General features: G+C 37.7%; 1 pseudogene; it reads left to right on the top strand.

The window, feature by feature from the left end:
• Positions 1-23,868, top strand: part of LOC127917817 (copine-4-like) — a 79,272-nt pseudogene that overhangs the window by 3,999 nt on the left and 51,405 nt on the right.

The raw sequence follows: 23,868 nt of genomic DNA on the forward strand, positions 1-23,868 counted from the left end.
ATTATGAATGCATTACATTATTGTATATCCTCTCCATTAACCATGGCATCAACTGGTCTCAGAACAATGATTATACACATAGAGCTATGCTTCAAGGGGAAAATCCCATCAGAGGAATAATTACAACAGAAACACATTAGATACAGAGAACCAATCCCTCCTCAGTCTCTCCTGCTGTGTTTGTGGTTCTGGCTCACACAGATGGGGAGATAAGAAAGGAGAGAGAGAGCAGAGGTGTGTGTGGTGTGTTTGTGGTTAAGTCCAAGAGATGTTTTTACGTCTCCTGGTGTCTTTCTCAGCCCCAGTTTATATCTAATCACAGTCTAATTTAAATGAGTTAATCTCCACTAAATGGAAGATGCTGTGTGTGTGTGTGTGTGTGTGTGTGTGTGTGTGTGTGTGTGTGTGTGTGTGTGTGTGTGTGTGTGTGTGTGTGTGTGTGTGTGTGTGTGTGTGTGTGTGTGTGTGTGTGTGTGTGTGTGTGTGTGTGTCCGCCTTCAACTGAAATAAGTTTTCCCTCACCACAGGTGCTAAAGTACATTATTCCAGCACTAAAATGCAAATAAGCATTCCATCTGCAGGGAGAAATGCAATCAATCAAAGCGATGTGCTCTTAACTTTCCTATCATTATCCTATCAGTAAGAATCGTGTTTATAAATGATTGATTTCGTCTTTTGGAACTGCAGATTTATTCTGATCAGCAGGTGTTTTGAGAGAATTTTTCTCCTGGAACATCCAGTCAAGTTGATTGTAGTACTAGGATCAGACATCAGGTGTGCATAACCAGACCAGGATATATCATGACCATTGCTGGCCCCAATTCAAATCAAATCAAAGTGTATTTGTCACGTGTGCCGTAATACAACAGGTGTAGTAGACCTTACAGTGAAATGCTTACTTCCAAGCACTAACCAACAGTGCCATTTTTTAAGTAAAAAAATAGGTATTAGGTAAACAATAGATCGGTAAAGAAATTTGAAAAACAGTAAATGACAGTGAAAATAACAGTAGCGAGGCTGTATACAGGGTACAGAGTCCATGTGTGGGGGCACCGGATAGTAGGGGCTAATTAAGGTAATATGTACATGTAGGTATAGTTAAAGTGACTATGCATAGATGATAAACAGAGAGTAGCAGCAGTGTAAAAGTTGGTTGGTGATGTGGACACCAAGGAACTTGAAGCTCTCAACCTGCTCCACTATAGCCCCTCGATGAGAATGAGGGCGTCCTCGGTCCTCCTTTTCCTGTAGTCCACAATCATCTCCTTTGTCTTGATTATATTGAGGGATAGGTTGTTATTCTGGTACCACCCGGCCAGGTGTCTCCCCATAGGCTGTCTCGTCGTTGTCGGTGATCAGGCCTAACACTGTTGTGTCGTCTGCAAACTTAATTATGGTGTTGGAGTCGTGTCTGGCCATGCAGTCGTGGGTGAACAGGGAGTACAGGAGGGACTGAGCACACACCTCTGAGATGCTCCAGTATTGTGGATCAGTGTGGCATATGTGTTGCTACCTACCCTTACCACCTCTGGGCGGCCCGTCAGGAAGTCCAGGATCCAGTTGCAGAGGGAGGTGTTTAGTCCCAGGATCCTTAGCTTAGTGATGAGCTTTGAGGGCACTATGGTGTTGATCGCTGAGCTGTAGTCAATGAATAGTATTCTCACATAGCTGTTCCTTTTGTCCAGGTGGGAAAGGGCAGTGTGGAGTGCAATAGAGATTGCATCATCTGTGGATCTGTTTGAGCGGTATGCAAATTGGAGTGGGTCTAGGGTTTCTGGGATAATGGTGTTGATGTGAGCATTACAGCCGAGCACTCACGGCTACGGACTTGAGTGCTACGGGTCTGTAGTCAATTAGGCAGATTGCCTTCGTGTTCTGGGCACAGAGACTATGGTGGTCTGCTTGAAACATGTTGGTATTAGAGACTCAATCAGGGACATGTTGAAAATGTCAGTGAAGACACCTGCCAGTTGGTCAGCACATGCCTTGCCAGCGGCCTACTCACAACGGCTACCTCAGTGTTGCCTCAATGTTGCTTTTGCCTCGAAGCGAGCATAGAAGTGATTTAGCTCGTCTGGTAGGCTCGTGTCACTGGACAGCTCGCGGCTGTGCTTCCATTTGTAGTCTGTAATAGTTTGCAGGCCCTGCCACACCCGACGAGAATCGGAGCCGGTGTATTACGATTCAATTTTAGTCCTTTATTGGTGCTTTGCCTGTCTGATGGTTCGTTGCAGGGCATAGTAGGATTTCTTATAAGCTTCCAGGTTAGAGTTCCGCACCTACCCTTTAGCTCAGTGGGAATGTTGTCTGTAATCCATGGCTTCTGGTTGGGCTATGTATGTACTTTCACTGTGGGGATGACTTCCTCGATGCACTTATTGATAAAGCCAGTGACTGATGTGGTGTACTCCTGATGTACTCCTCAATGCCATCGGAAGAATCCCAGAACATGTTCCAGTCTGTGATAAGAAAACAGTCCTGTAGTTTAGCATCTGCTTCATCTGACTGCCTTTTAATAGCCGAGTCACTGGTGCTTCCTGCTTTAGTTTTTGCTTGTCGGCAGGAATCAGAAGGATAGAATTACGGTCAGATTTGCCAAAGGAGGGCGAGGGAAAGGTTTGTACGCGTCTCTGTGTGTGCCGTAAAAGGTGATCTAGAATCCCCCCTCTGGTTGACATTTAACATGCTGATAGAAATGAGGTAAAATGGATGAATGTTTCCCTGCATTAAAGTCCCCGGCCACTAGGAGCGCCGCTTCTGGGTGAGCAGTTTCCTGTTTGCTTATTACCTTATACAGCTGCCTGAGTGAGGTCTTAGTGCCAGCATCCATCTGTGGTGGTAAATAAACAGCCACAAAAAATATAGATGAACACTATCATGAGATACTCCACTTCAGGCGAGCAAAATCTAGAGACTTCTTTAGATTTCGTGCACCAGCTGTTGTTTACTAATATACACAGACCACCCTCGTCTTCGGAGTGTGCTGTTCTGTCTAGCCGGTGCATGGTATATCCCACCAGTGTCACGACTCCTGAAGGTGGCTCCCTTTCCTGTTCGGGAGGCGCTCGGAGGTCGTCGTCACCGGCTACTAGCTGCCACTGATCCCTTTGCTCCCTTTTCTGTTTATTGGTTGCACCTGTGTTTAGTTTAGGTTAATTGGTTGGGCTTTGTTACCAGCCGGCCCGCCTGCTGGTTGTGCAGGATTATTTTCAGTGTACATGTGTACACGGCTGTATGTCACGGTTGTCCATGTGTTTGGATTTTTGCTGGACTGTTTAAGTCCCCTGTGTTTGGGGCATTTGTTTGGGATGGCGTCTGTTCACCGTTGTGGTGCATTAAAAAGTAGGGCTACCCTGAACTCTCTGCTTCCTGCGCCTGACTTCTTTCCCACTACACCCCAGGTGTTACAACCAGCTGAATGTTATCCATGTCGTCATTCAGACACGATTTGGTGAAACATAAGATATTACAGTTAATACTGATGGTAAGGGCAGATTTCCCACTCGCCGTTGACGGATCCTTACAAGGCACCCCGCCCTATATGCTCTATACCTGCGTCTCTTTCCAATGACGGGGATTTTGGCCTTGCCGGGTGTCGGAAGTACATCCTGTGCGTCCTGCTTGTTGAAGAAATGCAATCTGCAATTTGACATTTCTACTTGTTGTTCAAAAGTGTTGAGAACAATCTGTGATTTTCTACTTCCCAGTGCTGCTCTTATTAGATAAGTCAAAGTACCAAGACGATTTGAAAGGCGTCTTAGCTGTATACTGTAACGAGTTACAACCTCAGGGTCTGGATTATTGTATGAGGTACAGTATTTCTTCAGCTAATTTAGCCGTTCAGGAGTTTTGGCACCCGTCTAGGAGTTACCAGAGATAACCCTCCTACAGATTGCATCACAGCTCAGCTCTATGAATCAATGAACAGGAAGGAGAGAGACCAGCCTCACAGGAAGAGATATAGTGGCAGAGAGTTAGTTAGATGTCAGTACAGTATATTCTATGAAATATATATTCCATGTAGATTTCTATACACATACAGGAGCGTTTGTAGAGGACCTCAGTGTTTTGTTGACTTTGATAAATGCATGAATTTGGACAACATGGCAGCCATCTTCCTCACAACAACGTTAGGTATTTTATTGACCACTTTCACAGTTTTAGGGCCAAAGCGGTTGGGAGGAAATATTGCAATCCCTCAGCATGGCATTAAGATGTCGTTGATGTATTTCTGAAAGCCCACTGTGTATCTCTATGTGCAGGACTTTAGCAAATCAGACCCTTTCCGGAGATCTTCAGGATGAACGATGTGACACGCTACAGCTTGTGCACAGAACAGAGGTAAAACCAGCAGTCGTTTTGTTCAAACGGATCCATCCATTTACTTTAGCTTATTTACTTTTTCTCTTCCTGTTTCACTCACAGACTGTTATGAACAACCTAACCCGGTGTGGAAAACCTTCAAGACTTCCCTGAATTCCCTCTGCAGTGGAGACCATGACCGGCTCAAAGGTATAGACGGTGTGTCTGATTGTATGTATGTATGTGCTCTATGTCTTCTACAAACCAGGACCTGATTGAGCACTTTTGCCACAGTAGTGGACTGACTGGCAGGTAGGTAATACTGATTTCAGCACCATGGCCTCAATCCTATAAGAGTTTTGTCTACTAGAGTCAGGAGGGCTAGACGAGGAGGAAGCGGATTCTCTATAGCAGGGTATTCAGCTCTTACCCCTGGTCTTCTGTTCTCACTTTGGATAATTAATACCACCCACCTGGTGTCCCAGGTCTAAATCAGTTCCTGATTGGTCTCTCTCTCCTTCCTCTATTCTTCATTTCCCCCTCTCCAGTCAATCAGTCCTGATTAGAGGGGAACAATGTAAAAATGAACTGGCATCGAGGTCCAGAGTTGAGTTTGAGGGCTCTCTAGAGCGAGTCATTTGTGAAAGCTTGGCCTGATCATACAGGACCAAGACGGGGACATCCCTATTAGACCAGGAGTGGAAAGAGAGAGACTCTCAAACGCCCCGCCCCCCACCCACCCCTTCCTCCCTCTCGTGTTCTCTTTCAGCCCCACCACCTCTTTCCTCCCTCTCGTGTTCTCTTCAGCCCCCACCTCTTTCCTCCTCTCAGAGCCTCAGCCCCCAACTTCCTCCCTCTCGTGTTCTCTTCTTCAGCCCCCACCACCTCTTTCCTCCCTCCTCGTGTTCTCTTTCAGCCCCACCACCTCTTTCCTCCCTCCCGTGTTCTCTTTTCAGCCCCCACCACCTCTTTCCTCCCTCTCGTGTTCTCTTTCAGCCCCCACCACCTCTTTCCTCCCTCTCGTGTTCTCTTTCAGCCCCCACCACCTCTTTCCTCCCTCTCGTGTTCTCTTTCAGCCCCCACCACCTCTTTCCTCCCTCTCGTGTTCTCTTTCAGCCCCCACCACCTCTTTCCTCCCTCTCTCGTGTTCTCTTTCAGCCCCCACCACCTCTTTCCTCCCTCTCGTGTTCTCTTTCAGCCCCCACCACCTCTTTCCTCCCTCTCGTGTTCTCTTTCAGCCCCCACCACCTCTTTCCTCCCTCTCGTGTTCTCTTTCAGCCCCCACCACCTCTTTCCTCCCTCTCGTGTTCTCTTTCAGCCCCCACCACCTCTTTCCTCCCTCTCGTGTTCTCTTTCAGCCCCCACCACCTCTTTCCTCCCTCTCGTGTTCTCTTTCAGCCCCACCACCTCTTTTCCTCCCTCCCGTGTTCTCTTTCAGCCCCCACCACCTCTTTCCTCCCTCTCGTGTTCTCTTTCAGCCCCCACCACCTCTTTCCTCCCCTCCCGTGTTCTCTTTCAGCCCCCACCACCTCTTTCCTCCCTCTCGTGTTCTCTTTCAGCCCCCACCACCTCTCTCCTCCCTCTCGTGTTCTCTTTCAGCCCCCACCACCTCTTTCCTCCCTTTCGTGTTCTCTTTCAGCCCCCACCACCTCTTTCCTCCCTCTCGTGTTCTCTTTCAGCCCCCACCACCTCTTTCCTCCCTTTCGTGTTCTCTTTCAGCCCCCACCACCTCTTTCCTCCCTCCCGTGTTCTCTTTCAGCCCCCACCACCTCTTTCCTCCCTCCCGTGTTCTCTTTCAGCCCCCACCACCTCTTTCCTCCCTCTTGTGTTCTCTTTCAGCCCCCACCACCTCTCTCCTCCCTCTCGTGTTCTCTTTCAGCCCCCACCACCTCTTTCCTCCCTTTCGTGTTCTCTTTCAGCCCCCACCACCTCTTTCCTCCCTTTCGTGTTCTCTTTCAGCCCCCACCACCTCTTTCCTCCCTCTCATGTTCTCTTTCAGCCCCCCTCCCTCTGTCTCACATGGTCGGCATCTTTCCCCTTTTCTTTTATTGCCTCGCGTGTGTGTGTGTGTGTGTGTGTGTGTGTGTGTGTGTGTGTGTGTGTGTGTGTGTGTGTGTGTGTGTGTGTGTGTGTGTGTGTGTGTGTGTGTGTGTGTGTGTGTGTGTGTGTGTGTGTGTGTGTGTGTGTGCTTGTTTGTGTGTGTGTGTATTATTGCCTGTTTCCCCCTTTCTAACTCTCTGGCATTACTAAATCATTAAACTACAGTTAGTCTAATGAGCGCCTGAAAGGCCTGCTCTAAACAAATAAGACTTTCTCATTAAACATTTAGGCACCAACAATGAGCTGCAGCAGTGTCTCATTGTGTTTAGGGGCACTGAGTCTCTCTCTCTCTCTTTCTCTCTCTCCTCCCCTCTATTCTTCATTCCCTCCTCTCCAGTCAAGGAGATAGAGAGGGTGGTGCTGAGGTGGGAGGAGGTTAAGCTCTCGATGCCCCCACCCCCAACTCCCTCCCACCTACTTCTTGTCCCAATCCCTCCATGTTACCAATCACACCTCTCCTCTCCATCCCAAGATTTCAATCAGCCCCAGTTGCCACGGTGGTGCTCTTTAGGGGTATGAGTGATGAGGTCACTGTAGGGTTGGATGTGTGTTGGTGGGGCCAACAGCAATTAACCCCAGGGCAGGAAATGACATGGAGCTAAAGAGATCATTCACATGTAAACGTTGAAGGCTAAGAAACTGTCTGACCATATTGCTACCAATATTAACTGCACCCACGGTATCAGCAAACCTTTTTGAAATAAATATTCAAATTATACAGAGCCACTGCTTAACAACCAGTGGTTTCAGAGTGAGTCCTATGCTGTCTTGCCCACTAGCACCATAATAGTAGCCTCATAATAGTAACATCATAATAGTAGCATCATAATAGTAACATCATAATAGTAGCATCATAATAGCCCCCACCACCTCTTTCCTCCCTCATCCGTGTTCTCTAATAGTCAGCCCCCATCCATCCTCTTTCCTCCTCATAGTAGCAGCAATGTGTTCTCTTCAGCCCCCACCACACTACAATAGCAACTCCTCCTCAGCAGTGTTAATCACAATAGCAGCCCCACCAGCCTCACAATAGCAACTTCCACAGCAGTCCCTTTACAATAGCAGCAATCATAATAGTTCCTACAATAGCAACATCAGCCCCACCACCTCAATAGTAGCCCTTTCGTGTTCTCTTTCAGCCCCATAATAGTAGCATCCACCTCTAATTAGCATCATAATAGTAACATCATAATAGTAGCATCATAATCAGCCCCCTAGTAAAATCATAATATTAGCCTCTGTCTCATAATAGTAACATCATAATAGTAGTATCATAGTAGTAGCCTCATAATAGTTACATCATAATTTATAATAGTAACATCAGAATAGTTTGCTTCATAATAGCAACATCATAGTAGTAACATCAACATAGTAGTCATAATAGCAGCATCATAATGTAGAATGTAATAGTAGCATTATAATAGTAACATGTAATAGTAGAATCATAATAGTAGCATCATAATAGCAGCATCATAATAGTAGAATCATAATAGTAGCATCATAATAGTAGAATCATAATGTAGCATCATAATAGTAGAAATCATAATGCAGCATCATAATAGTAGAATAATAATAGTAGAATCATAATAGTAGAATCATAATAGCAGAATCATAATAGTGAATCATAATAATAGCTGTAATAGTCCCTAATTCTAGAATCATAATGGCAGAATAATACTAGAATCATAATAGTAAATCATAATAGTAGAATCATAATGCAGCGCCTGAAAGGCCATAATAGTAGCATCATAATAGTAGAATCATAAAAGTAGCATCATAATAGTAGCATCATAATAGTAGAATCATAAAGTAGCATCATAATAATAGGATCATAATAGTAACATCATAATAGTAACTCATAATAGTAGCATCATAATAGTAACATCATAATAGTAGAATCATAATGCATCATAATAGTAGTATCATCTAATGCTTCATAATTAACTCATAATAGTAACATCATAATAGGCATCATAATAAACATCATTCCATCCAGTCATAGTATTAATCATAATAGTAGCATCATAATAGTAGCTGTAACATCATAATAATATCATCATAATAGTAACATCATAATAATAGCATCATAATAGTAACATCATAATAGTAGCCTAATAATAATAACATCATAATAGTAGCATCATAAGAGTAACATCATAATAGTAGCCTAATAATAGTGACATCATAATAGTAGCATCATAATAGTTGCTTCTAATGTCCTCATAATATAACCATAATAGTAGCATTATAACAGATGCCTCATAATAGTAACATCATAGTAGTAGCATTATAACAGATGCCTCATCCCATCATCATAGTAGTAACATCATAATAGTTGCTTCATAATAGTGACATCATAATGGTGCTAATAATAGTGACATCATAATAGTAGCCTAATAATAGTGACATCATAATAGTAGCATCATAATAGTTGCTTCATAATAGTTGCCTCATAATAGTAACATCATAATAGTAGGGGTAACATCATAATAGTAGCCATAATTAACATCATAATAATGTAGCCTAATAAGGGCATCATAATGAGCCTAATAATAGTAACATCATAATAGTAGCATCATAAGAGTAACATCATAATAGTAGCCTAATAGTAACATCATAATAGTAGCATCATAGAGTAACATCATAATGTAGCCTAATAATAGTGACATCATAAATAGTAGCCTCATAATGTAACATCATAATAGTAGCGCCTAATAATAGTAACATCATCATAAGGTATCATCATAATAGTAGCCTAATAATTGACATCATAATAGTAGCATATAATAGTTGCTTCATAATAGTTATAATAGTAACATCATAATAGTAGCATTATAACAGATGCATCATAATAGTAACATCATAGTAGTAGCATTATAACAGATGCCTCAATAATAGTAAACATCATAGTAGTAACATCATAATAGTTGCTTCATAATAGTGACATCATAATAAGTGCCTAATAATAGTGACATCATAATAGTAGCCTAATAATAGTAACATCATAATATAGCATCATAATAGTACTTCATAATAATAACATCATAATAGTAGCATCATAATAGTAACATTATAATAGATGCCTCATAATAGTAACATCATAGTAGTAGCATTATAACAGATGCCTCATAATAGTAACATCATAATAGTAACATCATAATAGTTGCTTCATAATAGTGACATAATAATCTAATAATAGTGACATCATAATAGTAGCATCATAATAGTTGCTTCATAATACATCATAATAGTAACATCATAATAGTAGCATTATAACATAATAGTAACATCATAGTAGTAGCATTATAACAGATGCATCATAATAGTAACATCATAATAGTAACATCATAATAATGCTTCATAATAGTAGCCTCATAATAGTAACATCATAATAGTAGCATCATAAAGAGTAACATCATAATAGTAACATCATAATAGTAGCCTCATAATAGTAACATCATAATAGTAGCCTCATAATAGTAACATCATAATAGTAGCCTAATAATAGTAACATCATAATAGTAGCCTAATAATAGTAACATCATAATAGTAGCCTAATAATAGTAACATCATAATAATAGCATCATAGTAACATCATAATAGTAGCCTCATAATAGTAACATCATAATAGTAGCCTAATAATAGTAACATCATAATAGTAGCCTAATAATAGTAACATCATAATAGTAGCCTAATAATAGTAACATCATAATAATAGCATCATAATAGTAACATCATAATAATAGCATCATAATAGTAACATCATAATAGTAGCCTAATAATAGTAACATCATAATAGTAGCATCATAAGAGTAACATCATAATAGTAGCATAATAATAGTAACATCATAATAGTAGCATCATAAGAGTAACATCATAATAATAGCATCATAATAGTAACATCATAATAATAAAATCATAATAGTAACATCATAATATGCCCTAATAGTAACATCATAATAGTAGTCTCATAATAGTAACATCATAATAGTAGTATCATAGTAGTAACATCATAATAGTTGCCTCATAATAGTAAGATCATAATAGTAGTCTCATAATAGTAACATCATATATAGTAGCATCATAATAGTAACATCAGAATAGTCTCATAATAGTAACATCATAATAGTAACATCATAGTAGTAACATCATAATAGTAACATCATAATAGTTGCCTCATAATAATTAGTCTCATAGTAGTAACATCATAATAGTAGCCTCATAGTAGTAACATCATAATAGTAGCCTCATAATAGTAACATCATAATAGTAGCATAGAGCTAACATCATAATAGTAGCCTCATAATAGTAACATCATAATAGTAACATCATAATAGCCTCATAATAGTAACATCATAATAGTAACATCATAATAGTTGCCTCATAGTAGTAACATCATAATAGTAACATCATAATAGTAGCCTAATAATATAACATCATAATAATAGCCATAATAATAGTAACATCATAATAGTTGCCTCTAATAATAACATCATAATAAACATAATAGTAACATCATAATAGTAACATCATAATAATAGCATCATAATAGTAGCCTCATAATAGTAGTAACATCATAATAGTAGCCTCATAGTAGTAACATCATAATAGTAGCCTCATAGTAGTAACATCATAATAGTAACATCATAATAGTTGCCTCATAATAGTAACATCATAATAGTAACATCATAATAGTTGCCTCATAGTAGTAACATCATAATAGTAACATCATAATAGTAGCCTAATAATAGTAACATCATAATAATAGCATCATAATAGTAACATCATAATAGTTGCCTCATAATAGTAACATCATAATAGTTGCCTCATAATAGTAACATCATAATAGTAACATCATAATAATAGCATCATAATAGTAACATCATAATAGTTGCCTCATAGTAGTAACATCATAATAGTTGCCTCATAATAGTAGCCTAATAATAGTAACATCATAATAATAGCATCATAATAGTAACATCATAATAGTTGCCTCATAGTAGTAACATCATAATAGTTGCCTCATAATAGTAACATCATAATAGTAACATCATAATAATAGCATCATAATAGTAACATCATAATAGTTGCCTCATAATAGTAACATCATAATAGTAGTCTCATAATAGTAACATCATAATAGTTGCCTCATAATAGTAACATCATAATAGTAGTCTCATAATAGTAACATCATAATAGTTGCCTCATAATAGTAACATCATAATAGTAGTCTCATAATAGTAACATCATAATAGTTGCCTCATAATAGTAACATCATAATAGTTGCCTCATAATAGTAACATCATAATAGTAGTCTCATAATAGTAACATCATAATAGTTGCCTCATAATAGTAACATCATAATAGTTGCCTCATAATAGTAACATCATAATAGTTGCCTCATAATAGTAACATCATAATAGTAGTCTCATAATAGTAACATCATAATAGTTGCCTCATAATAGTAACATCATAATAGTTGCCTCATAATAGTAACATCATAATAGTAGCCTAATAATAGTAACATCATAATAGTAGCATCATAAGAGTAACATCATAATAATAGCATCATAATAGTAACATCATAATAGTAACATCATAATAATAGCATCATAATAGTAACATCATAATAGTTGCCTCATAATAGTAATATCATAATAGTAGCCTCATAATAGTAACATCATAATAGTTGCTCTCATCATAATAGTAACATCATAATAGTAGTCTCATAATAGTTGCCTCAATAGTAACATCATAATAGTAACATCATAATAGTTGCCTCATAATAGTAACATCATAATAGTAACATCATAATAGTAACATCATAATAGTAACATCATAATAGTAACATCATAATAGTAGCCTCATAGTAGTAACATCATAATAGTAGCCTCATAGTAGTAACATCATAATAGTAGCCTCATAGTAGTAACATCATAATAGTTGCCTCATAGTAGTAACATCATAATAGTAGCCTCATAGTAGTAACATCATAATAGTAGCCTCATAGTAGTAACATCATAATAGTAGCCTCATAGTAGTAACATCATAATAGTAGCCTCATAGTAGTAACATCATAATAGTAGCCTCATAGTAGTAACATCATAATAGTAGCCTCATAGTAGTAACATCATAATAGTAGCCTCATAGTAGTAACATCATAATAGTAGCCTCATAGTAGTAACATCATAATAGTAACATCATAATAGTTGCCTCATAGTAGTAACATCATAATAGTAACATCATAATAGTTGCCTCATAGTAGTAACATCATAATAGTAACATCATAATAGTAACATCATAATAGTAACATCATAATAGTTGCCTCATAGTAGTAACATCATAATAGTAACATCATAATAGTTGCCTCATAGTAGTAACATCATAATAGTAACATCATAGTAGTAACATCATAATAGTAACATCATAATAGTTGCCTCATAGTAGTAACATCATAATAGTAACATCATAATAGTAACATCATAATAGTAACATCATAATAGTTGCCTCATAGTAGTAACATCATAATAGTAACATCATAATAGTTGCCTCATAATAGTAACATCATAATAGTAACATCATAATAGTAGTCTCATAATAGTAACATCATAATAGTTGCCTCATAGTAGTAACATCATAATAGTTGCCTCATAATAGTAACATCATAATAGTAGCCTCATAATAGTAACATCATAATAGTAGCCTCATAATAGTAACATCATAATAGTAGTCTCATAATAGTAACATCATAATAGTTGCCTCATAATAGTAACATCATAATAGTAGTCTCATAATAGTAACATCATAATAGTTGCCTCATAATAGTAACATCATAATAGTAGTCTCATAATAGTAACATCATAATAGTTGCCTCATAATAGTAACATCATAATAGTTGCCTCATAATAGTAACATCATAATAGTAGTCTCATAATAGTAACATCATAATAGTTGCCTCATAATAGTAACATCATAATAGTTGCCTCATAGTAGTAACATCATAATAGTAACATCATAATAATAGCATCATAATAGTAACATCATAATAGTTGCCTCATAATAGTAACATCATAATAGTAGTCTCATAATAGTAACATCATAATAGTTGCCTCATAGTAGTAACATCATAATAGTAACATCATAATAGTAGTCTCATAATAGTTGCCTCATAGTAGTAACATCATAATAGTAACATCATAATAGTTGCCTCATAATAGTAACATCATAATAGTAACATCATAATAGTAACATCATAATAGTAACATCATAATAGTAACATCATAATAGTAGCCTCATAGTAGTAACATCATAATAGTAGCCTCATAGTAGTAACATCATAATAGTAGCCTCATAGTAGTAACATCATAATAGTAGCCTCATAGTAGTAACATCATAATAGTAGCCTCATAGTAGTAACATCATAATAGTTGCCTCATAGTAGTAACATCATAATAGTAGCCTCATAGTAGTAACATCATAATAGTAGCCTCATAGTAGTAACCATAATAGTAGCCTCAAGTAGTAACATCATAATAGTAGCCTCATAGTATACATAATAGTAGCCTCTTCATAGTAGTAACATCATAATAGTAGCCTCATAGTAGTAACATCATAATAGTAGCCTCATAGCATCATAAAGTAGCCTCATAGTAGTAACATCATAATAGTAACATCATAATAGTTGCCTCATAGTAGTAACATCATAATAGTAACATCATAATAGTTGCCTCATAGTAGTAACATCATAATAGTAACATCATAATAGTAACATCATAATAGTAACATCATAATAGTTGCCTCATAGTAGTAACATCATAATAGTAACATCATAATAGTTGCCTCATAGTAGTAACATCATAATAGTAACATCATAGTAGTAACATCATAATAGTAACATCATAATAGTTGCCTCATAGTAGTAACATCATAATAGTAACATCATAATAGTAACATCATAATAGTAACATCATAATAGTTGCCTCATAGTAGTAACATCATAATAGTAACATCATAATAGTTGCCTCATAATAGTAACATCATAATAGTAGTCTCATAATAGTAACATCATAATAGTTGCCTCATAGTAGTAACATCATAATAGTTGCCTCATAATAGTAACATCATAATAGTAGTCTCATAATAGTAACATCATAATAGTAGTCTCATAATAGTAACATCATAATAGTAGCCTCATAATAGTAACATCATAATAGTTGCCTCATTGTAGTAACATCATAATAGTAGCACCATGATAGTAGACCATAATGGTAGCATCAAATAGTAGCATCATAATAGTAGCATAATAATAGTAGACCGTAATGGTAGCATCATAATAGTAGCATAATAATAGTAGACCATAATGGTAGCATCATAATGGTAGCATCATAATGTAGCACATAATGGTAGCATCATAATGGTAGACCATAATGGTAGCATCATACTAGTAGCACATAATGGTAGCATCATAATAGTAGACCATAATGGTAGCATCATAATGGTAGACCATAATGGTAGCATCATAATAGTAGACCATAATTTAGCATCATAATAGTAGCATCATAATAGTAGATCATAATGGTAGCATCATAATGGTAGCATCGTAATAGTAGACCAGAATGTAGCATCATAATAGTAGCATAATAATAGTAGATCATAATGGTAGACCATAATGGTAGCATCATAATGGTAGCATCATAATAGTAGATCATAATGGTAGCATCATAATAGTAGATCATAATGGTAGCATCATAATAGTAGATCATAATGGTAGCATCATAATAGTAGAGCATAATGGTAGCATCATAATAGTAGACCATAATGGTAGCATCATAATGGTAGCATCATAATAGTAGATCATAATGGTAGCATCAAAATGGTAGACAATAATAATAGCATCATAATAGTAACATCATAATAGTAGCCTAATAATAGTAACATCATAATAGTAGCATCATAAGAGTAACATCATAATAGTAGCCTAATAATAGTAACATCATAATAGTAGCATCATAAGAGTAACATCATAGTAGTAGCATTATAACAGATGCCTCATAATAGTAACATCATAATAGTTGCTTCATAATAGTCGCCTCATAATAGTAACATCATAATAGTAGCATCATAAGAGTAACATCATAATAGTAGCCTAATAATAGTAACATCATAATAGTAGCATCATAAGAGTAACATCATAGTAGTAGCATTATAACAGATGCCTCATAATAGTAACATCATAATAGTTGCTTCATAATAGTTGCCTCATAATAGTAACATCATAATAGTAGCATCATAATAGTAACATCATAATAGTAGCATCATAAGAGTAACATCATAATAGTAACATCATAATAGTAACATCATAATAGTAACATCATAATAGTAACATCATAATAGTAGCATCATAAGAGTAACATCATAGTAGTAGCATTATAACAGATGCCTCATAATAGTAACATCATAATAGTTGCTTCATAATAGTTGCCTCATAATAGTAACATCATAATAGTAGCATCATAAGAGTAACATCATAATAGTAACATCATAATAGTAGCCTCATAATAGTAACATCATAATAGTAGCCTCATAATAGTAACATCATAATAGTAGCCTAATAATAGTAACATCATAATAGTAGCCTAATAATAGTAACATCATAATAGTAGCCTAATAATAGTAACATCATAATAATAGCATCATAATAGTAACATCATAATAGTAGCCTCATAATAGTAACATCATAATAGTAGCCTAATAATAGTAACATCATAATAGTAGCCTAATAATAGTAACATCATAATAGTAGCCTAAATAGTAACATCATAATAATAGCATCATAATAGTAACATCATAATAATAGCATCATAATAGTAACATCATAATAGTAGCCTAATAATAGTAACATCATAATAGTAGCATCATAAGAGTAACATCATAATAGTAGCCTAATAATAGTAACATCATAATAGTAGCATCATAAGAGTAACATCATAATAATAGCATCATAATAGTAACATCATAATAGTAACATCATAATAGTTGCCTCATAATAGTAACATCATAATAATAGCATCATAATAGTAACATCATAATAGTAGCATCATAATAGTAACATCATAATAGTTGCCTCATAATAGTAACATCATAATAGTAGTCTCATAATAGTAACATCATAATAGTTGCCTCATAATAGTAACATCATAATAGTAGTCTCATAATAGTAACATCATAATAGTAGCCTAATAATAGTGACATCATAATAGTAACATCATAATAGCCTCATAATAGTAACATCATAATAGTAGTCTCATAATAGTAACATCATAATAGTAGTCTCATAATAGTAACATCATAATAATAGTTGCCTCATTGTAGTAACATCATAATAGTAGCACCATGATAGTAGACCATAATGGTAGCATCAAATAGTAGCATCATAATAGTAGCATAATAATAGTAGACCGTAATGGTAGCATCATAATAGTAGCATAATAATAGTAGACCATAATGGTAGCATCATAATGGTAGCATCATAATGTAGCACATAATGGTAGCATCATAATGGTAGACCATAATGGTAGCATCATACTAGTAGCACATAATGGTAGCATCATAATAGTAGACCATAATGGTAGCATCATAATGGTAGACCATAATGGTAGCATCATAATAGTAGACCATAATTTAGCATCATAATAGTAGCATCATAATAGTAGATCATAATGGTAGCATCATAATGGTAGCATCGTAATAGTAGACCAGAATGTAGCATCATAATAGTAGCATAATAATAGTAGATCATAATGGTAGACCATAATGGTAGCATCATAATGGTAGCATCATAATAGTAGATCATAATGGTAGCATCATAATAGTAGATCATAATGGTAGCATCATAATAGTAGATCATAATGGTAGCATCATAATAGTAGAGCATAATGGTAGCATCATAGTAGACCATAATGGTAGCATCATAATGGTAGCATCATAATAGTAGATCATAATGGTAGCATCAAAATGGTAGACCATAATGGTAGCATCATAATAGTAGACCATAATGGTAGCATCATAATGGTAGCATCATAATAGTAGATCATAATGGTAGCATCATAATGGTAGACCATAATGGTAGCATCATAATAGTAGATCATAATGGTAGCATCAAAATGGTAGACCATAATGGTAGCATCATAATAGTAGACCATAACGGTAGTTAATCATAATAATAGCATCATAGGGGTAGCTCATTTAGAACGTCCAGGGAACGCTATATTTGAAGCACGGCTAGTAATGGTGACTATTGGGACCCAACGGTGTTATTGCTGGAAAGTACAGACACATCATCGAGCAGCAAAAGAGCATTGTTCCCAACAACCATCAATAGACAGATAATATTCAGCCATACCCTCCTAACGAAGACCTTTGCCAGCCAGGGCTATCTAAAAGTCATGCTGAATTATACAAATCCTGTGGAATAGAACAGTCCAGCTAAACTAACACATTGTGACAGTATGTAAATGCTTAGAAAGGAGGGTGGTAGGACCTATCTCTTCCTTTGGGTCTCAGTCATCATCTTATTGAAATGTGGAAGTTCTTTGAAGTTCTTTAGTAATTTCAACTGCACACTTGAGTTGAGAATATCTATAATCCATACAGTAGATGATGTCAGTGTTCTGATATCAGCAGAGATTCCATATGACCCAGCTCTTCTAGTTCTGTCTAGTTAATGAGGGAAGCTAATGGTTTTGGATGAAAGTCCCGCCCTCCCTTCCAACCCTCTGCCTCCTGAATATCACTTCTTGTTAACTGACAGCTACCCAATTGGTTGAGCCTTTCACCAGAGGAAAAGAGAGTCGTGTAGAAAAGACACCAATTTAGCCCTCCTTGCCAAGCCCAATGAGGAGTCTCACCGTGTGCCTGGTGGGGTATCTGGATGGAGCTGAGAGACAGGGCCTTTAAAGGGGAATGACCCTCTTGTCCTTGCAGTATTCATGGTTACCAGGAGGGAAAGTGGGGTTGCTGTGGAGAGATGCGGATGGCTGACAAGCATGTGTCAAGTCCTTCTGATCCCCTTAATCCAGTGTCAGATTTCCATTCCATAATATCCCACTTAAGCATGACCGAGTGTGTGTGGGCTGTGGATGGATATGTGTTAGGTGTGTGGATGGGTGATATGTGTTAGGTGTGTGGATGGATGTGTGTTAGGTGTGTGGATGGATGTGTGTTAGGGGGTGTGGATGGATGTGTGTTAGTGTGTGGATGGGTGGATATGTGTTAGGTGTGGGTGGGTGGATATGTGTTAGGTGTGTGGATGGATGTGTGTTAGGTGTGGATGGATGTGTGTTAGGTGTGAATGGGTGATATGTGTTAGGTGTGTGGATGGATGTGTGTTAGGTGTAATGGATGGATGTGTTAGGTGTGTGGATGGATGTGTGTTAGGTGTGTGGATGGATGTGTGTTAGGTGTGTGGATGGATGTGTGTTAGGTGTGTGGATGGGTGTGTGTTAGGTGTGTGGATGGATGTGTGTTAGGTGTGGATGGGTGGATATGTGTTAGGTGTGTGGATGGATGTGTGTTAGGTGTGTGGATGGATATGTTAGGTGTGTGAATGGGTGGATATGTGTTAGGTGTGTGGATGGATGTGTGTTAGGTGTGTGGATAGGTAATGTGTTAGGTGTGTGGATGGATGTGTGTTAGGTGTGTGGGATGAATGTGTGTTAGAGTGTGTGATGGATGTGTGTTAGGTGTGTGGATGGGAATGTGTTAGGTGTGTGGATGGATATGTGTTAGGTGTGTGGATGGATGTTAGGTGTGTGGATGGATGTGTGTTAGGTGTAGATGGATGTGTTAGTGTGTGTGGATGGATGTGTGTTAGGTGTGTGATGAATGTGTGTTAGGTGTGTGGATGGGTAGATATGTGTTAGGTGTGTAGATGGATATGTTAGGGTGTAGATGGATATGTGTTAGGGGTGTGAATGGATATGTGTTAGAGTGTGTGGATGGATGTGTGTTAGGGTGTAGATGGATGTGTGTTAAGTGTGGATGGATGTGTGTTAGGTGTGTTGATGGATGTGTGTTAGGTGTGTGGATGGGGTGGATATGTGTTAGGTGTGTGTAGATAGATGTGTGTTAGGTGTGTAGATGGATATGTGTTAGGTGTGGATGGATATGTGTTAGGTGTGTAGATGGATGTGTGTTAGGGTGTGAATATATGTGTTAGGTGTGTGGATGGATATGTGTTAAGGTGTGTGGATGGATATGTGTTAGTGTGGATGGATATGTGTTAGGTGTGGGTAGATAGATATGTGTTAGGTGTGTGGATGGATGTGTGTTAGGGTGTGGATGGAATGGGTTGATGGATATGTGTTAGGGTGTAGATAGATATGTGTTAGGTGTGTGGATGGATATGTGTTAGGTGTGTGTGGGTATAGATATGTGTTAGGTGTGTGGATGGATATGTGTTAGGTGGATAGATGGATATGTGTTAGAAATTGGAGATGAATATGTGTTAGTGTGTGGATGGATATATGTTAGGTGTAGATGGATATGTGTTAGAGTGTGGATGATATGTGTTAGGTGTGTAGATGAATATGTGTTAGGTGTGTGTGGGTAGGTTAGGTGTGTAAAATATATGTGTTAAGTGTGTGGATGAATATGTGTTAGGTGTGTGAATGGATATGTGTTAGAAGTGTAGGATGGATATGTTAGGGTGTAGGTGGGTAGATATGTGTTAGGTGTGTAGATAGATATGTGTTAGGGTGCCAGATAGATATATGTGTTAGGTGTGTAGATAGATATATGTGTTAGGGTGTGGATAGATGGATGTGTGTTAGAAGTGTGGGTAGGTAGATATGTGTTAGGGGTTAGAAATATGTGTTAGGTGTGTGAATGGATATGTGTTAGGTGGATGAATGTATTAGGTGTGTGGATAGATGTGTGTTAGGTGTGTGAATATGTAGGTTAGGTGTGTGGATGAATGTGTTAGTGTAGATGGATATATGTTAGGTGTGTAGATGGATATATGTGTTAGGTGTGTGGATGGATATGTGTTATTAGATGGATATGTGTTAGGTGGATGGATATGTTTAGGGTGTAGATGGATATGTGTTAGAGTGTGATGATATGTGTTAGGTGTGTGGATGGATATGTGTTAGGGGTGTGGATGAATAGATGTGTTAGGGGTGTGGATGGATATGTGTTAGGTGTGTGGATGGAGATGTGTTAGGTGTGTGGATGGATATGTGTTAGGTGTGTGTGGATATGTTAGATGTGTGTTAAGTTAGTGTGGATGGATGTGTGTTAAAGTGGATGGGTGGTAATATGTGTTAGGTGTGTGGATGGGATATGTGTTAGGTGTGTGGATGGATATGTGTTAGGTGTGTGGATGGATGTGAATGGATGTGTGTTAGGTGTGTGGATGGGATGTGTGTTAGGTGTGGTGTTAGGTGTGAATGGATGTGTGTTAGGTGTGTGGAATGGATATGTGTTAGGTGTGTGAATGGATGTGTGTTAGGTGTGTGGATGGATATGTGTTAGGTGTGTAGATGGTGGATATGTGTTAGGTGTGTGGATGGATATGTGTTAGGTGTGTGGATGGGTGTGTGTTAGGTGTGTGGATGGATATGTGTTAGGTGTGTGGATGGATGTGTGTTAGGTGTGGATGGTGGATGTGTTAGAGTGTGGATGGATGTGTGTAGGTGTGTGGATGGATATGTGTTAGGTGTGTGGATGGATGTGTGTTAATGTATATGGATGTGTGGTAGGTGTGTGGATGGATGTGTGTGTTAGGTGTGGATGGATGTGTGTGTTAGGTGTGTGGATGGAGATATAGGTGTGTGGATGGGTGAGGTAATAGATGTGAATATATTAGGGTGTGGATGGATATGTGTTAGATATAATGTGTTGGTGTGGATGGATGTGTGTTAGGGGTGTGGATGGATTGAGGTGTGGATGAATATATGTTAGGTGTGTTGGATGGATGTGTATTAGGTGGGATGGGTGAATATGTGTTAGGTGTGTGGATGGATGTGTGTTAGGGGTGTGGATGGATATGTTAGGGGTGTGGATGGATATGTGTTAGGTGTGTGGATGGATATGTGTTAGGGGTGTAGATAGATATGTGTTGTGTGTGGATAATATGTGTTAGGTGTGGATGGATGCAAAGAAGAGGGATGGATGTGTTAGGGGTGTGGGTGGGTGAATGTGTTAGGTGTGTAGATATGTGTTAGGGTGTGGATGGATATGTGTTAGGGTGTGGATGGATATGTGTTAGGGGTGTGGATGGATATGTTAGGTGTGTGAATGAATATGTGTTAGGGTGTGTGGGTGGATGATATATGTTAGGGTGTGTGGGTGGGTGGATATGAATAGGTGTGGATGGATATGTGTTAGGTGTGGATGGATGCGTTAGAATATATATTAGTTAGGTGTGTGAATGAATATATGGCCAAAGTAGGGTGGATGGGATATGTGTTAGGTGTAGATAGATATGTATTAGAGTATGTAGATAGATATGTGTGTGGTGGATATGTGTTAGGTGTGTAGATAGATAGGTGTGAGATGGATATGTATTAGGTGTGTGGATGGATATATGTTAGGTGTGTAGATGATATATGTTTAGGTGTAGATAGATATGTATTAGGGTGTGTAGATGGATATGTGTTAAAGGTAGATAGATATGTGTTAAAAGTGTAGATGGATATATGTTAAGGGTGTAGATAGATATGTGTTAAAGTGTAGATAGATATGTTAAAGTGTAGATAGATATATGTTAAAGTGTGTAGATAGATATATGTTAGTGTGTGGATGGATATATGTTAGGGGTGTGGATGGATATATGTTAGGTGTAGATGGAGATATGTTAGGTGTGATGGGTGGATATGTGTTCCATGTAGATAGATATGTGTTAGGTGTGTAGGTAGATATGTGTTAGGTGTGTGTAGATAGATATGTGTTAGAAATTGAATGATATGTGTTAGGTGTGTGTGTAGATAGATATATGTGTTAGGGGTGTGTAGATAGATATATGTTAAGGTGAGATAGATATGTGTTAAAGGGATGTAGATATGTAGATATAATGGGGTAATTGAGATAGATATATGTTAGGTGTAGATAGATATATGTTAAGTGTAGATGAATATGTGTTAGGTATGGATAGATATATGTTAGGTGTGCAAATGAATATGTGTTAAAGTGTAGGTAGGTAGATATGTGTTAGCCAAAGTGGATAGATATGTGTTAAAGGTATGTAGGTAGATAGATGGATATGTGTTAGGGTGTAGATAGATATATGTTAGGGTGTGTAGGTAGGTAGATGTGTGTTAATATGTGTAGGGGTGTGGTAGATATGTGTTAAAGGTAATAGGTAGATGAATATATGTTAGTGTAGATGGATATGTGTTAAGTGTAGATGAATATATGTTAAGTGTGTAGATGATATGTGTTAGAGTGTGTGAATAGATGTGTGTTAGGGGTGGATGGATATGATATGTGTTAGATGTGTTAGGTGTGTGGATAGATATGTATTAGGGGTGTGGATGAATGGATGTGTTAGGTGTGTAGATGGGTGGATGTGTGTTAGGGGTGTGGATGGATATGTGTTAGGTGTGTGGATGGATACGTGTTAGGTGTGTGGATTGATATGTGTTAATTGTGTGGATGGATATGTGTTAGGGTGTGGATGGGTGGATGTGTGTTAGGGTGTGGAATGAATATGTGTTAGGTGTGTGGATGGATATGTGTTAGGGGTGTGGATGATATATGTGTTAGGTGTGTGGATGGATATGTGTTAGGGTGTGGGTAGATGGATAGTGTTAGGTGTGTGGATGGATATGTGTTAGGTGTGTGGATGGATATGTGTTAGGGTGTGGATGGACATGTGTTAGGGGTGTGGGATGGATATGTGGTTAGGGTGTGGATGGATATGTGTTAGGTGTGGATGGGTGGATGTGTGAATAGGGTGTGGAAGATATGTATTGAGGTGTAGATGGATATATGTTTAGGGTGTGTAGATAGATATTAGGTGTGTGTAGATGGATATGTTAGGGTGTGGATGGATAGGTAGATATGGATTATGTGTTGTGTAGATGGATATGTGGCTTAGGTGTGTAGATGGATATGTGTTAGGTGTGGATAGATGGATGTGTGTTAGGGTGTAGATAGATATGTGTTAAAATTGTAGATGGATATATATTAGGGGTGATGATATGTGTTAGGGTGTAGATAGATATATGTTAGGTGTGTAGATAGATATGTGTTAAAGTAGATGGATATGTGTTAGTATGTGTAGATAGATATGTGTTAGGGTGTAGATGAATATGTGTTAGGTGTGAGATGAATATGTGTTAGGTGTGGATGGATATGTTATAGTGTTGATATGTATTAGGTGGTAGATATGTGTTAGGGTAGATAGGATGGATATGTGTTAGGTGTGTGGATATGGTAGGTGGATGGATATGTGTTAGAGTGTGA

Source organism: Oncorhynchus keta, unplaced genomic scaffold (assembly GCF_023373465.1).
Source record: "Oncorhynchus keta strain PuntledgeMale-10-30-2019 unplaced genomic scaffold, Oket_V2 Un_contig_1222_pilon_pilon, whole genome shotgun sequence".
Lineage (NCBI taxonomy): Eukaryota > Metazoa > Chordata > Actinopteri > Salmoniformes > Salmonidae > Oncorhynchus > Oncorhynchus keta.